Genomic DNA, 16,703 nt, shown 5'->3' with positions numbered 1-16,703 from the left:
GAGATTTTTATTTGTAAAATATTGTTAAAATTTCAAATAGGTGAATAGTAAAATACGTCAAAGTTTAATAAAATAGGGAAAACTCCATTAGTTTCTCCGTCGAAAAATAATTAATATTAAAAGATAATAACTTGAAAATGATTAAAGGAATAAAGTAAGATAAGATAGGGTGCTCTGGCACCGAATGTAGTACGCCTTGCTCAGCTACACTGTAGTCGGGTGAGGGGTGTTACATCTCCAACTTTTTACATATTGATAGAGGCATTAAACTCACACTTGCCCCATGATCTTAGAGGGCCTTGTCTATTTTCTTATTGCCAATGAGGCAGGGTATGGAGAAGCTTCCTGGATCTTTCAACTTTGGAGGCAATTTGTTTTGCTGCATGGCACTGCATTCCTCTGTTAGAGCTACTGTCCCATAGTATTCCAGCTTTCTTTTCTTTGACAGAATTTCCTTAAGAAATTTGGCATAGGATGGCATCTGAGAGAGTGCTTCAGTGAAGGGAATGTTGATATAAAGTTTCTGTAAAACTTCTAAAAACTTCCCAAACTACTTGTCCAATTTGGCTTTTTGAAATCTCTGAGGAAAAGATAGGGGAGGCTGGTATGGCCCTGGTATCTTCTTTTTCTTCCCTGCTTCCTCTTCCTAATCTTTCTTTGGCTTCTTCCTTTTTTTTCTCTGCTTGGCTTTCAGTTTTTTCTAAGGTTTCCTCTGTCGGTTCTTCCTCTGGTTGTAGTAGAGTTCTCCCACTCCTCAATGTAACTGCCTTACAATGCTCCCTTGAGTTCATCTCTAGTTGACTAGGTAGTTTACCAGTAGCCTTACTTGAAGAACTTGCTTGCTGAGTAATTTGATTTTTTTGCATCTTGTTATGGGTAGCAAGTTGGTCCATTCTGGAAGCCATCTGTTTAATCAATTCATTCTATTGTTGTTGAGCTACTAGGAACCCTTCCATCATGGATTCCATGGTCATCTTCGGTTCAGGTTGCTGAGGTTGAGGAAGCAGTGGTGGCTGTGCAAAGTTTTGGCCTCTATTCTAAAATCCAGGGGGTGCTGGTGGTTTGTACCCCTGTTGCTTGTTTATTGGCTGATTCTGCTAATTGGACCATGAGAAATTTGGGTGGTTCCTCCATCTAGGGTTGTAAGTATTTGAATATGGATTGTTGGGCTATCTCTGGTTGAAGTTTCTTCCATTATTCACATAGTTCATCTGTTCTGTAGGAGATTCATTGAAACTGTTATATTCTGAACACATGTATCCTCCTCCATAGCTGTCCTCATGTTGACTGTTTATACCAGCTGCATTGGCTTGCATTCTGTCGAGTCTCCCTGTGAGCTGATCAAATTAAGCATTTATCATGCTTAGGGCATCGACTTTCAGGACCCTTACTGTTCTCCTTGCGATTCCTCTTTCATTTGACCATTCATAATTATGGTATGCAACCCTATTTAGAAGTTCAAGTGCTTATGTCACTGTTTTCCCCATTAGGTCACCTTCTGCAGCTAAATCAACTGTGCTCCTTGTAGAGGGTAGTAACCCATTATAGAAATTTTGCACTAGTAGCCAATCCTCTATGCCATGGTGTAGACATTCCCTCTGCAGGTCTTTATATCTTTCCCATGCATTATAGAGTGATTCACCTTCCTTTTGTCTGAAGGTGTTAAGCTCAAGCCTCAGTCTTGCAGTCTTTGCAGGTGGGAAATACCTTACTAGAAAAGCTTGTGAGAGGTTTTCCCAAGTGGTGAATGTTCCAGCTGGTTGAGAAAGTAACCACTTCCTTGCTCCATCTTGAAGGGAGAATGGGAATGCTCTGAGTCTTATGGCTTGATCAGAAACTCCATTCATCTTGAATGTGTCACATAGGGCAAGAAAGCACTGGAGGTGATAGTGTGGATCTTCTGTTAGTGAACCTCCAAACTAGGTTTGTTGAATCATTTGAAGCCACGTTGGTTTTAACTCAAAGTTGTTGGCTTCCACTATAGGTCTAGTGACACTGGGCTAAAATCCTTAGACAGATGGAGCTCCGTAGTCTCTCAAGAGTCTTGGTCTGTCAATATTATAGGCCATGGTTGGAATTTTAGGATCTTCTTGATTGTGCTCTTGATATTTCCTTTCCCTTCTGATAGCTCTTAGAGTTCTATCTATCTTCGGATCATAGTCCAAAATTTCTTATTCTGGCCTTGTTCTGGTCATAGACCAGATCGAGCACCTGAGAGAAAAGAAAAAAAATAAAACAAATCAAATAAAATTAGATAATAAATATAATTACCTAAATCAGCTAAATAGCCTATCGCTTGATATTACTAAAGCCAAAATCCCTAGCAATGGCGCCAAAAACTTGTTTTGCTGGTTTTAACCCCGCAAGTGCACAGATCGCTAACAAGTAATAAAGTGATGAGTAAAGTATCATTTCCACGAGGAATTTAATTAGTAAGTATTAATGTGTACAGTAATTTTTGACTGTTTAGGCTATCGAGCAATGAGGTAATGAAAGTTGCTTATTTTAAAACACTAAAATGATAAACTTAATATGAAGTAATCTATTTTGAAATAATTCCGGAATTAAGATTTCACACTTGAATCTTACTATGGATGTTATCTTGTTTATTTACTGGATTGAGAATCGTTTGCCTTGATGGAAATCAATCCTAAGGTATCCTAAGTCCTCTCTCAAGGCACCTAGGGTCTATTCTAATTAACTTAAATCCGACTTTCGTGGCAATCAAATTAATTAAAATCCTTTAAGGTCTTTGACCAATTTTGAAATTCCATAAAGGTATATACCTATGTCTAGGCCAGAATTCCTAGGTTCAAGATCTTGATTTCTAATATTAATCTTCACCTTTTAGTCCTTCAATTAATATCTACAATCAATATTAAGTGGGTACCGGCACATAGCATGCATTAAGATCACAAGAAATTAAATCAAGGAACAAATCCCAAATCCAATAAATAAAACTTAATGTTTATCCATAACAATGATTACAAGCATTATTTTCCCAATTCCAGAATATGAAAACTACTCACTCATGAGTTCAGTAAACATCATGATAAAAAGGTAAAGACAATAAAAAGAAATCATATAGAAGAAATAAAACAATAAAAATCTATTTAAGGAGATGGAATGAAGGAACCGAAGAGAGTTTGTGACTTTGATCTTGTGGAAATTCAGCTGGAAAACTCCTCTTGATACTGATATTCTTCTCCTCAAGACGGCTGGAGAGAGTGTAGAATGCGAATCTCTTTAAAACTCCTAAAAAGTGTTGTCAAAGGATCGATCATCAATTTGATGTTTTCTGCTTCTATTTATAATAGCTGTTCTAGAGCTAGGTCATTTTGATTCCAAAAGGCCTTAGGAGTCTGATTTCAATGTGTAAACAAGAGCGAGAACTCGGGTTTAAAAACTGGCTGCCATATGGTACACAGCCCGTGTGTCACTACACGGACCTAGGCCGTGTAACTTACTAGAGTGGAATTGCAAAGTTTTGCATTGGCACAGAGACTTACATGGGTCTGCGCTGGCTACTCGGGCCTGGTTACATGGACCGTATACTTTTGTTCTCAGAAAGTTCTTCAAGCTTGTGCCTGGTAGAGACTTACACGGGTCCCTGCAGATTACACGGGTCCAATTACATGACTTGTGTACTTGTGTTTCTCCATTGATTCTCTTGGCTTTCTTCTGGCAGAGAGTTACATAGGCCTGTAGCTCTGCTTACATGACCCATGTACTTTGTATCAGTAGCAATTCTCTGTCTCTTGACCTCTCCAAGCTTTCCTTTGCACTCCTATACTCTAGGGCTTCACCCAAACACCTGAAATGATGCAGAAAATATGGAATTAAGGGCTTGACAATAGAAATTATAAAAACTAATGAAATCAACTACTATGCATGAGATTACTTACCAAAATGCTATGAGATAGTATAAAAATGTGCTTAAAAACATTTATACAATTTAAGTGTATCAGCATGTTTATATGCTCCATGGGTGCGCATGGCTTTGGCCCTTCCAAGTGTGCGCGTGGTTATGGGTTTCATTGTGCAATTGTTGTATGATCTAAGGCCCATAATTAGGCCCATACTTAATTAAATTGTTTGATTAAGAATTTTAATCACACAATTAAATTTTGATTCAATTGTTTGAATGAGATTCAAATCTAAATTTTTAAATTTGTTTGAATGAGATTCAAATCTGAATTTTTAAATTTGTTTGAATGAGATTCAAATCTGAATTTTTTAGTTGAATATGAGATATTCAATTTAATTTTAGTATGTATGTTTTATTTAATTGTTAAATGGTAATATGCATTATGGATGATCATGGACAATAAAAGACCAATGTGATTGGATTTATTTCTTTTATTTTTCTTTGGGTTGTAAAATAATTAATTTTATTTTTAGTGGCATGTATTATAAGTGTTGTAATAATTTGGGTTGTAATTTCATTTATTTAAGGACTTTAAAGTCCATATTCTTGTAAATTCGCCTTGGTATGCCAAGGATTTCTATATAATTGGATTGCAAGAAGATCAAGGAGGTCAAGAGCATTGGTGGGACCAGTGGAAGGAATTCAAGATCAAGTGTTGATTATATACTCCTTCAGCAACTCTTGTAAAATGAATGAATGAAATGCACCTAGGAATACCCTGATTTAATTCTTGGTGGCTCAGAATTGAATCCCTTAGAAAGTTCATGATCATACCATATTTATTGTTTATCCATGTATCATGAGATGTATGGGAATGTGTGCAAGTATATGATATATGCAAGCTAATTAGATAATGTGCAAAGTGATACCATAATAGTAATTAAGCCGACAACTAAATCTTCCAAACAAATGATTAAGTTGAAAATGATATAATTAAAGTAATTATATCATGGGCCCTCTATTGAGGCAATTATTTTAAGAAGTTTTAAATACTTGCATGTAATGCATTTAATTTAAAAGATTTTCTTAAAAATAATTGTTAAGCATGAGATATTATAAAAATGTAAATAAGATGATGGCCAATAATAGATGTGCCTGAGGACATTAAAATTATTTGCATGTTTACTGGCTTAATGGGATCAACTTAACTAAATGCAAGATGAATCAATAATGGATGTGCCTGAGATTTTGAGCATTAGGGGCTAGATAAATGATTGAACCTCACATGAGATGTGATGCGCAAGGAGTTGCTCAATTATAGTTTATTGTAATTCCAATAATGGATGTGCCTAAGGATGATCGATAAGACTATAAGAATTCAATGAACCACTTGAAATCCATCCAACTAGGATTTCCATTTCCTACTTTGGAAGTGTAGGATTCGCCAAATTAGTGGGAGGACCAATTTGATTAAAAGACCATAATCATTTTAGTTAATTACTTTATACATTTACTAATTAATCTAGTTATTTTTTGCAGTTATTCTTCTGATAATAATGAGCACACAACAACCACCACCATCCAATATCCTTGTGAGCGTACTTCATCACAATAGGTTGACAGGACCTAATCTTTCTGATTGGCTAATAAATTTAAAACTTGTCCTAAACCTAGAACATATTGGATATGTTCTAGACTCAAATGTTCCTGGTCCCTTACCTCCAGAGGCCACTCAAGAGAAACATGACACTTTGGATAAGTGGAAGGAGTATGATATGAGAGCCAAGTGTTACATGCTTGCTTCTATGAGTAATGAGTTACAGAAGTAGCATGAAAATATGCAAAGTGCTAGTGAGATCCTCCTTCACCTAAAAGAGTTGAATGGTGAGCATAGTAGGAATGCTAGGTATGAGATATCTAGGCAACTATTTCGCATGAGGATGTCTGAGGGACAGAATGTTGGGGATCATGTCCACAAGATGATTCGACTTATGGAGCAGCTAGAACATCTTGACTTTAACATGGATTTCCAACTGTAGACAAATTTGATACTTCAGTCCCTACCTGAGTCATTTGGGAATTTTGAGATAAATTACTATATGAATAAGCAGGAATACACCTTGGCTGGTTTACTTAACATGCTTGTTATTGCCCAAAAGAATATGCTGGGCAATAAAGGAAAAGAGGTAGCTTTGATTACATCTTCTTCTGCTGGAAAGTCTAACAAGAAGAAGGGCAATAAAAAAAAAAAGAAACCTCAAGTTCCAAGACCTTCCAAGAAGATAGCCAAACAGAAAGGGAAGACCAAAGCTGATGGAGGCAAAGGAAAGTGTTTCCACTGCCAGAAGGATAGGCACTAAAAAAGGAACTGCTCAGAGTATCTTGCTTCTTTGAAAGATAAGAAGGATACACCTTCAGAAGGTATGTCTATATCTTGTTATTAAGATGCTGATGATGCTCATAGTTCATCTACAGCATGGGTTTTAGATACTGGTGCCAGTTCTCACATTTATTATGATATGCAGGAACTAGCAAACAGTAGCAGCTTGCATGCCCGAGATTTTAAACTCTGGATTGGCGATAGCTCAACTATTGAAGCTTTAACCCTAGGATCTAAATCTTTTTACATGTGTGGATATGTTTTGTGTTTGAATAATATTTTTGTAACACCCCTCACCCGACTACAGTGTAGCCGAGCAAAGTGTGCTACATTCGGTGCCGGAGCACCCTATCTTATCTTACTTTATTCCTTTCATATTTTGATCTCGATATATTTTAATATTAATAAATTTTTCGATGGAGAAACCAGCGGAGTTTCCCCTATTTTATTACCAGTTGACGTATTTTACTATTTACCTGTTTGAAAGTTTCAATAATATTTTACAAATAAAATCTCATCAATTATTTTCATAACCATCTCATAATTCACATCTCATTCATATATCTCAATTTCATATTCATTTCCATGCATTATCTATATATTTCAAATCTGTCTTCGAATCCATACAATCTCATTCATGCTCAAATCACATAAGTAAAATTTTCAAATTTCTTTAATTTACATAATTTCATAATTTACATGATATATAAATTAATTATATATGAAAAAGCTAATTTATTAAATTACATTACATTTCTATTAATTACCTGCTCATAATCTACATTATAATACAATATCTAGCATTTTATACTAAATACAAAATATGATCTATATGGGCCCTATCTACATGCATTGCTGAGGAGGTGACAACCTTGAATACTCCAGCCACTTCTGCAGATCTGGACTCCAAAAATCTTAGTCAAAGTACCTGCGCGAGGAAACAAATCCATCGCGCTAAGCATTGCTGCTTAGTGGTGCAATAATAGAACAAGAAAATAAAATATACAAATAAAGAAAGAACGAAGCATAATTTGAATATTTAAGAATCAATTTAATTTAATACAATGTGCCTAATATTAATTATCTTTTGTTCTCATTTGTTTCCCTTTGAAAGCGTTTAATTCCGAAATTCACAGGGATAATGTACAACATACAGAATTAATAAAAATACTCAGTTTATATTTATATGGCAATAGAAGGTACATTTAAAATATTTAGTTAAGTTATACCTATTTTTGCAACTCTTTTATCATTTTACTTAACAATTTTTATGTGGTTTGGATCATTTCATAATTGTAACTAATTCTTTTGAAGTCTTATTAACTCATTTATTTGATTTCTAATATTTTTAATTACTAATAGTCTTAATTTATTTTAATAAATTACACTACCCAAGTAACCTACGACAGGCTGACTAAACTGGATAATGGGTCGTTGGCTCTGGACACCACGGTGCCTCAGGCCGTCATACCATGGGACGCAGAACGTCAACCACGTATGCAGTCAGTATGGCTAAAAAGCCATGATATCACATAATCGGGCATAAAAGCCATGAATACGGGCATAAGAGCCATGAATACGGGCATAGAGCTATGAATATAGGCATAAAGCCTTTTGCAGTACTGCTAAAACAATACCCTATTGGCATGCCAAACTATCCATTCTGATACACATGTCTAGGCAATACAAGGGCACATAATATCATTAAATATTAATATATTGTATTTTATTACTTCATTATTTCATGATAAATTTCGATTATAATTCATACATTCATTTGATCATTTATATGATCACAATTCACATCAATTATCCTTTTATACCATTGTACTCAAAACATTTTTCTTTTCTCATTTATACATTCAAGAATCTACTCATGTAATTACAATTTTTATATTTCAAGTTGAGTTATTAATATGTTATGAATTCCATTTGTGATGGGCATATAAGCCCTAACTAATTATTCACATTAATTTGGTGACTTATTTTTTATGTTTCAAGTAATCCATAAATATTTCATGGATTTCAAATTTATGGCCTTAATTTCTTTTTATCAATTTTGACTAGGATGCATAGTCCACATTTGTCATACAATTCTAAGCATTTAAGCTTAGAATTGGTTCTAGGTCTTCATCTTAATTTACTAATCATTTTGATTACTATTCACCTTACTAGTCAACCCAAAATGTTGACCTTTTTATACTTAATGGATATATTAATTCTAATTACACCAAGATCCCACATTTTTAGTTTTACATTTGCTAGTATTAATTGCCAATTGCAATTTAAAGTCCCCTAGATGCATTTCTAATTTCAAATTTTGAATTTTCAAGTTTTGGTGTCACTATTCACCTTATTGGTCAACAAAAATGTTGACTTTTGGATAGAAAATAGGTACATTGGTTTTAACACACCCAACATACCACATTTTGCATTGAAAACTTGTTGGCATTAAGCATTAATACCATTTCTAAACTTAAACCAAGGGAAGCAAAATTTTCAGTTTTTGAAGCCTAACTTTACTGTTCCATTAAGCACTGTTGCAGTGGGAATTTAAGGAAATGATAAACATGAAAGTTGTTTCTTATTTTGTCTAGTTGAATTTCTTTTTTTAAATCACTCCATTTGGAGTTTTGTAGCTCCAGTTATGGTCCAAAAACCACAGCTGGCCGGATTGGAAAAACTGCAGAATTACCAAATCTACAATACCATGAACAGTGACTGCCACTGTCTTGTTGGATAGGTTCTGGTCATAATTTGGGGTAGGTTTCTTCATGAAAGTTGTTTGTCTATGTCTTAAATTGTTTCTGTAAAAATTTCAGGTCAATTGACCATATCTACAGTGAGTTATGGCCAAATGAATAGTTACTGTTCATTTGGTCATTTCTGCAGGTGCTGTTGCAGGGTATCCGGATTGGGGCCAACTTTTGGTCCACTTACGTTGGTCTTTTGGGCATGGTTTCTTCAGAAAAAATGTGCCATTATAAGTCTAGTTTCATGTCAAATTGGCCAAACACAAATTGGACCTACACAGCCAAAGTTATGGCTGTCTAAATGGGCTGGAATCACAGACTCATTGTTGCTGTCTCTAGGCAGCCTTCCCATTTCAATTTGCCATACATTAGCTCACTTCAAATTATGATTAACTTGCCTCAAATGGTCACTAATTGACCATTAGAATGTCCATTAATCATTTCATAAGCCAAGTCCAATTTTTCACTCCCAAAACCCTAATTTTCCCTTTCAATTCACCCATACACCTAGTTAAGCACTTTCATTCATTCTATGTGTGTATATACACCTTAAACATAATCTCTAATTCATTTTAAGTCCATTAAAACCATCAAAAACACTCCATCATTGTTCCTTCCTTAGGGCTGCCGAAATTCATGGTGGACATACACATATATTTGGTTCATTTAATGCACAAATTCTTACTCAATTCAAGTCACTAACATGGAAATAAAGAGCTTAAGGTGTATAAGTGCACTAACCTCTTGTAGGGCAGAATTTTCCAAGCTCAAACTTCACTTTCCTTCCTTTTCTAGGCTACCAAACACTTCCCCAAGAGGTATGGACAAGTTTTAATGAAAGGTGTCTAGGGTTTTATAGTGGAAATTCATGGGAAAATGGAAGTGATGCAAGAAATTTTTATGGAGGGCTATGGAAGAGAGGTCACGTTTTGAGGAAGAAGAAGAAGAAGATGACCAGAATTTTTGGTCCATTTTGTATCTTTTAAATGTTTTAAGAATGCTTGTTAACTTGTGATTGGTTGGGAGTAAGATAATGACATCATGTGATGTCATTATCCCTAATTTTCTTTATTTTTCTTTTCTTTTCTTTTCTACTAACTTTAAATTAATTTTTCATCAACCTTAATTCATATTTTATGTCATAATAATTATTTACTCAACTGGACAAGTCGGCCAAAAATCGTCTCTGAAGGCGAAATGACCAAAATGCCCTTCGTTTGGCTTAACGGGTCAAAATTGTCTGTACCGATTGAAAAATTTTTCTAAATATTTTCTTGGCATTCTAATGCCATAGGAACCTCAATGACCCTTCTCTGGAGTCCCAAAAATTATTTTATGAATTTTTCCTCGGGTCTAGGGCTCCTCGTTGCGAGAACCGCAACTTCACTCTGGTTACCCATCGCTTGGGCACCGGCTCGTTTAACTTGGTTGTATTTTATTTCAAAAATTTTTTCTAAATTTTTCTTATTAATATTTGAGTTAATTATGGTTCCTGACTTTAGTTTAAATATTTTTCTGGACGTTTTAGCTGTCCGAACTGACACCGGTCACCGTAACAGTAGAATGTACGGAGTTGCTACCGAGAGGGTGTTACAATTTTGTATGTGCCTGATGCTTTTAAGAATATCATTTCTATATCTAGTTTGACTAGAAACTGTTATGAATTTCAATTCACAAATGATGTTTGCAATATTTATTTTGGAAATAAATATGTTGGCTCGGGTTATATGCATGATGGTCTTTATTATTTAGATAATAATGATAAACACAAATTGAATGCAAGTAATCTAAAAGAATGCAATGCCATGATGAAAATCAACTCAAATTCAAAATATATTTGGCACTTAAGATTAGGTCATGTTGCAGAAGATAGGATTGCAAAACTGGAGAAAATGGGATTTTTATCCTCATTAGGTTTTGAACCTACTCCAACTTGTGAATCCTGCCTTTAGGGCAAAATGACTAAATTACCCTTTGTTGGACAAGGACTAAGAGCTGAAAATATTTTGGAGCTAATACATAGTGATGTATGTGGTCCATTTAAGGAAATGGCTAGAGGCAGTTTTTATTACTTTATTACCTTTACTGATGATAAATCAAGGTTTGGGTATTTGTATTTGATGAAATACAAACATGAATCTTTTGAAAAGTTCAAAGAGTTTAAATATGAAGCAGAAAATCAAATAGAAAAAAGTATTAAAACTCTTCGATTAGATTGTGGAGGTGAATACTTAAGTACTGAATTTGATGAATACTTGAAAGAGCATTGCATTGTTTCCCAGCTAACTCCTCTAGGAATGCCATAGCTGAATGGTGTATCTAAAAGGAGAAATCGTACCCTTTTAGATATGGTACGAAGTATGATGAGCTATACTGATATGCCAATCTCCTTTTGGGGATTTGCATTAGAATCAGCTTTGCATATTATGAATAAGATTCCATCAAAATCAGTTTCTTCCACACCTTATGAGATATGGCATGGAAGAAAACCAAGTCTTAAGCATGTTAAGATTTGGGGTTGTCAAGCTTATATAAAAAAGCTGAACACTGATAAATTGGAGACTAAATCAGAAAAAGGTCAATTTGTTGGATATCCAAAAGAGAGTTTTGGATATTATTTTTATTTGCCTACATCACAAAAGGTTGTGGTAAGTAGAGATGCCACATTTCTTAAATAACAGTTTATTCAATAAGCAGGCAAAGGAAGGTAAATAGAGTTAAAATTGGAGAATTCTGACCAACCGATAGATCAAATGGATATAGATCCATCTAGTCAATCTACACCTATTGATGAAACATCTATAGTAATTCCTCGCAGATTAACTAGGATATCTCACCCACCAGTGAGATATGGTTTTCTTCATGAAGATGAACAAGAGTTGTTTACTCATGAAGAAGTAGATCATGGAGATAATCCACTTACCTACGAAGAAGCTATATCAAATATAGACTCTTCAAAATGGATTAAAGCTATGAAATTTGAAATTAATTCCATTTATAAGAATCAAGTTTGGGATCTTGTTGACCCACCTGAAGGTATTGTACTTGTAGGGAATAAATGGGTTTTCAAGAAGAAAATTAGTTCTGATGGAAAGGTAGAGACCTATAAAGCAAGACTAGTAGCTAAAGGGTTTTGCCAAAGGCAAGGAATTAACAATGAGGAGACTTTCTCGCCTATTGCCATGCTTAAATTAATTAGGATTCTATTAGCAATAGCTACATATTATGATTATGAGATTTGGCAGATGGATGTCAAAATAGCCTTTCTCAATGGAAACATTGAAGAAAACATTTTCATGGAACAACCTAGGGGTTTTGAATCCCAAGATGGTTCTAAGTTATGCAAGCTAAAGCGATCCATTTATGGGTTAAAACAAGCTTCAACGAGTTAGAACATCCATTTTGATGAAGCCATTAAGTCATTTGGTTTTATCAAAAATGTGGATGAGCCATGTGCATATAAAAAGATTAGTAATAGTGCTATCACTTTCCTTGTCTTATATGTGGATGATATTCTGTTGATGGGTAATGACATAGGTATATTGACAGCTGTAAAGGTATGGTTGTCAAATACATTCTCCATGAAAGACTTAGGAGAGGCAACCTATATTCTTGGAATTCGCATCTATAGAGATAGAGCGAAAAGAATAATTGGTTTATCCCAAAGTTTATACTTAGAAAAGGTGTTAAAGAGGTTTAACATGCTTAATTCCAAGAGAGGATTGTTACCAATGAGACATGGTATTCACCTATCTAAAGAGATGTCTACAAAGACACCTGAAGAAAGAGATAAAATGGCTAGGATTTCATATGCTTTGGCCTTTGGAAGTTTGATGTATGCAATGATATGTACTAGGCCGAATATTGCACATGCTATTAGTTTGACTAGTAGGTTTCAATTCAATCCAAGTTTGGAATACTGGATAGCTGTCAAGAATATCCTTAAGTACTTGAGAAAGAACTAAGGATTTATTCTTGATTTATGGAGGTGGTGACTTGCAGTTGGATGGTTATACTGATTCTGATTTCCAATCAGATATCGATGATAGAAAGTCTACCTCTGGGTTTGTGTTCATTTGTAATGGAGGTGCAGTTAGTTGGAAGAGTTCCAAACAGAGTACGACTGTTAATTCCACTACAAAGGCTGAGTATATTGCTGCATCAGATGTTGCAAAAGAAACTATTTGGATAAAGAAGTTTGTGACAGAACTTGCAGTAGTTCCTTCCATTAAGTCAGCAGTTCTACTCTACTGTGATAACAATGGAGCGGTCATACAAGCTAACGAACCCCGGTCTCACCAGAAATCCAAACACATAGAAAGGCGCTACCACATTATCAGAGAAATAATTGGCTGAGGCGATGTAGCCATGTAGAAAATAGCATCAGCTGAAAATCCAACTGATCCATTCACGAAGCCTATGTCACAAGCTCAATTAGACCGACATCTTGAGAAGATGGGTCTATGATATTGTAATGAATGGCTCTAGTGCTAATGGGAGATTGTTAGTAGTATGCCCTAGAGTATATCATTTAATATGTATCTTGTACAAATTTTATTAATAAAAGGCAATTTTACTTTTCCGTTTACGTAATACATTTATGTGTAATAGAAAAGGTCCATTGATATTTTATTAGAAATTCTATTCTGAAGTTGTTAAGAATATGAGTGACAGTATTTCTAGCACAAAGTATCATAAATTGGTTCACAATCGATGATACTTCACACAGGACATGACTTATCCAGAAAGATTGTATTCATATTTGTTCCCAAGGTATTTATATGAGATATAAATAAGATGGAATGGTGAGTCTTATGCCATATAATAAACATGATAGGCACTTATACATAATAAGTAGGCCGAACCAATGACGCATATGACAAGCACATAGAGTTTACTCTTATCAATGCATTATCATATATCATATCTGTGTATATAATCTTTAGACCTGAGATAACACAGTTATCTTATATATAGGTGGTTTGAGTTTGATACTACTTTCATACTTGTACTGTGTATGGGTATATAGGCATGTGTTGGCTCCTACTAGTTATATATGGAGGTAGGTGTTGATCAAGATGGAATTTTTTACCCTAAGTAAATAGGGATAAAGTCCTATGTTCATTTAATTATTCTTGATGTTTCAAGTTCCTGGCCAGGACAGACAGATTTAGTCATAAAAGAGTTTCTGATAAGAAAATCTAATTAATCAAGAATTGGAATTAAAAGAAAACATAACATTCATAGCAAATGGGGTTTCACATAAACCATGACTCCATCTCGAATTGGGATTTTGTAATAGAGAGATTCTAATGCATTGTAACATATGATTATAGGTTCATTTAAGGTATTCCTTGTTACTGATTGGGTGGCCATGGCACACTATGCTAGATGTCACCTATGGTCTATGAAATGCCTAAAATAATTTAGAAAAATCATTTATGGTAAGAAAGAGTTCTGATGATATTAAGAGTTAATATCATATCTCATTGCCAATTAGTGATGAGCCTAGTAAGTCACACACATGCACAAGATAATCATCAAGTAAAATGTGATTTAATTGATTAATTAAAGAGTTTACTTAATTAATTAAATAGGTTTGGTTTGCAATAAGATTGCAAAGCCCCTAGCATGGCTTGAAACCAAATCTAGGTTATTAGATGTATAGTATAAGTTAAATTTATATTTAAAGTGTTTACATATGAATTTAATTATGAGAAATTCATTAATGGAGATTAATTAATTGATTTATATTTGATATAAATTGATTAGAAGAGGAGAAATAATGATTTTGGGTTGAGAACTCAAAATTACAACATAAGGGTAATTTGGTCATTTCACATGGTGACATGTGGCACCATGAGATGGTGACACATGGAATCATATAAGCTTGCCATTTATCTTCCTATTAAGTAAGATGATCAAAGTCAAGATTTAGTCTAGCTTTGACACTTGGCTTAATGTAATTGAGTCAACTAAAAATAAGATGCAATGAGGTGATGACATGTGGCATAAGGTTTAAGTGACTTAATGACCTAATTATATAAAAGGGAAAAGAAAAGAAGAAACATAACACTCTCATTCTTTTCCTCAAGGTGGCAGCACCTCTTTCTCCCTCTCATCTCTTCATCTTTTTCTCATCAATTCAAAGAGAATCACTCTATTCCCTTTTAATTAAAATTGCTAGAAATTGTTTTTAGTGTCCTATACATACATATAATCTCTCTAAAGGTAAGAACCCAATTTATAATTGGTTGGAAAAGGCTTGTGAAGCAAATTGGGGGCTGCCCATTGGTGATTTTGGTGTGGATAAGCTAGAGGGACAACACTTGGTATCCTAGGTGCTTCCTAAAGGTGCCAATCACATCCATATTGCATCAAAGAGATTAATGCTCTAACTTCTCTTTTAAACTAGGGTTTAAATGAATTAATTTGTTAATTCACAATCTTGAATGGAAAACATAGATCCTAATATATATTAAAAGTGCTTTAATATGCAATTGAGCATTGAAATTAATTAGGCACATAAGAGATGTGGTATGATGCATATAACCCTAGAAGAAAATTTTTAAAATTCAATGCTCTAATGAACAATTTTCATGCTTCCGCTCCTTCATGCTCGGCATATGAGCTTCCTAAGTCTAGAATAAGAAATTTTCCTCTGGAGAGTTTCTAAGATGAATTCTTGGTCCTTTGAAAGCATGTTGACTTGTTTTGTATCTTCTTCAGTTTCTAAACTAGAGCTAGTACTAGACAAAGAGCTTATGGCTAATTCATCTATCTGTAAAGGCTCGTTATCCTCAGATAATCCTGAAGAACTAGGTTCACCTTCAGAGGAGTCAACTAAAAGAGTGGTTATCTTACTAATAACTTTTTCTTCTAATTAGAGTTCCTGGAGTTTTCTATTCAACCTACAGTACTTGGAAGTATGGCCTTTCTTACCACACCTATAACAAGTAATATCCTGGAGGTTGGTTTTGAACTTATAACTAGTTTGCTAGTCCTCGAGGGTTTTCTAGAAGACTTCCCTTGACTGGGTTTTTGGTAATAGGAATCTTATTTGGGTTTAGAAAATTTTTTGTATTTGTGGGAAGGTTTTTTATAGCGTCCTAAGTTTTGTCTAAGATTTTATCGAGAAATTTATTTGCAAATTCTAAAGATCTCTCAATGGGAGTAATGGTTCCTTGGGAAATATAATGACCTAGAACCTAATTCTAGTTTGAAATAGAGAAATCTTTGATTTTGAAACTACCAATCCATTCTTTTTTGTAACATAGAAAAATGTTCTCAAGAGTTTGAAATGTTGTTCAATTGATTCAGAGAAAATGAGCACATCATCTATGTAAACAATGCAGAATTTGGAGTAGGGATTGAAAATTTTATTCATAATCCTTTGAAATTCCGAACGATCATTTTTTAAACTAAATGGCATGACTATCAATACAAATTCTATTCCAGACTTTCTAACCAGAGAATTCCTTCAAAACAGAACCTGATGCCTCGAAAGAAGAGCAAAGCTGTCGTACAAAACCCAGACTCAAAACAATCTATAAAACCAGTTTCTTTAGCTCAACCTATTCGATCATACATTGATGTGGTAAATGATGAAACCCTTACAAACATCCAAACTCCTGAGAAATAATTACAAATTAAAGAATGGATAGAATCACTATCCAAGTCTCCAGAAATTCTCCTGGCACTA

At 34.4% G+C, this 16,703-nt stretch overlaps 1 non-coding gene across 1 annotated transcript; it reads left to right on the top strand.

The window, feature by feature from the left end:
* Positions 1 to 1,575: 1,575 nt before the first annotated feature.
* On the top strand, positions 1,576 to 1,682 carry LOC131181259 (small nucleolar RNA R71). The gene has a single exon (XR_009149885.1). It is a non-coding gene; the product is annotated as a small nucleolar RNA R71 (small nucleolar RNA).
* The last annotated feature ends 15,021 nt before the right edge of the window (positions 1,683 to 16,703 follow it).

This window comes from Hevea brasiliensis, chromosome 6, assembly GCF_030052815.1.
Source record: "Hevea brasiliensis isolate MT/VB/25A 57/8 chromosome 6, ASM3005281v1, whole genome shotgun sequence".
Classification (NCBI taxonomy): domain Eukaryota; kingdom Viridiplantae; phylum Streptophyta; class Magnoliopsida; order Malpighiales; family Euphorbiaceae; genus Hevea; species Hevea brasiliensis.
Note: the sequence above shows the minus strand (reverse complement) of the source record. Positions and strands in the feature narration are given on the sequence as shown.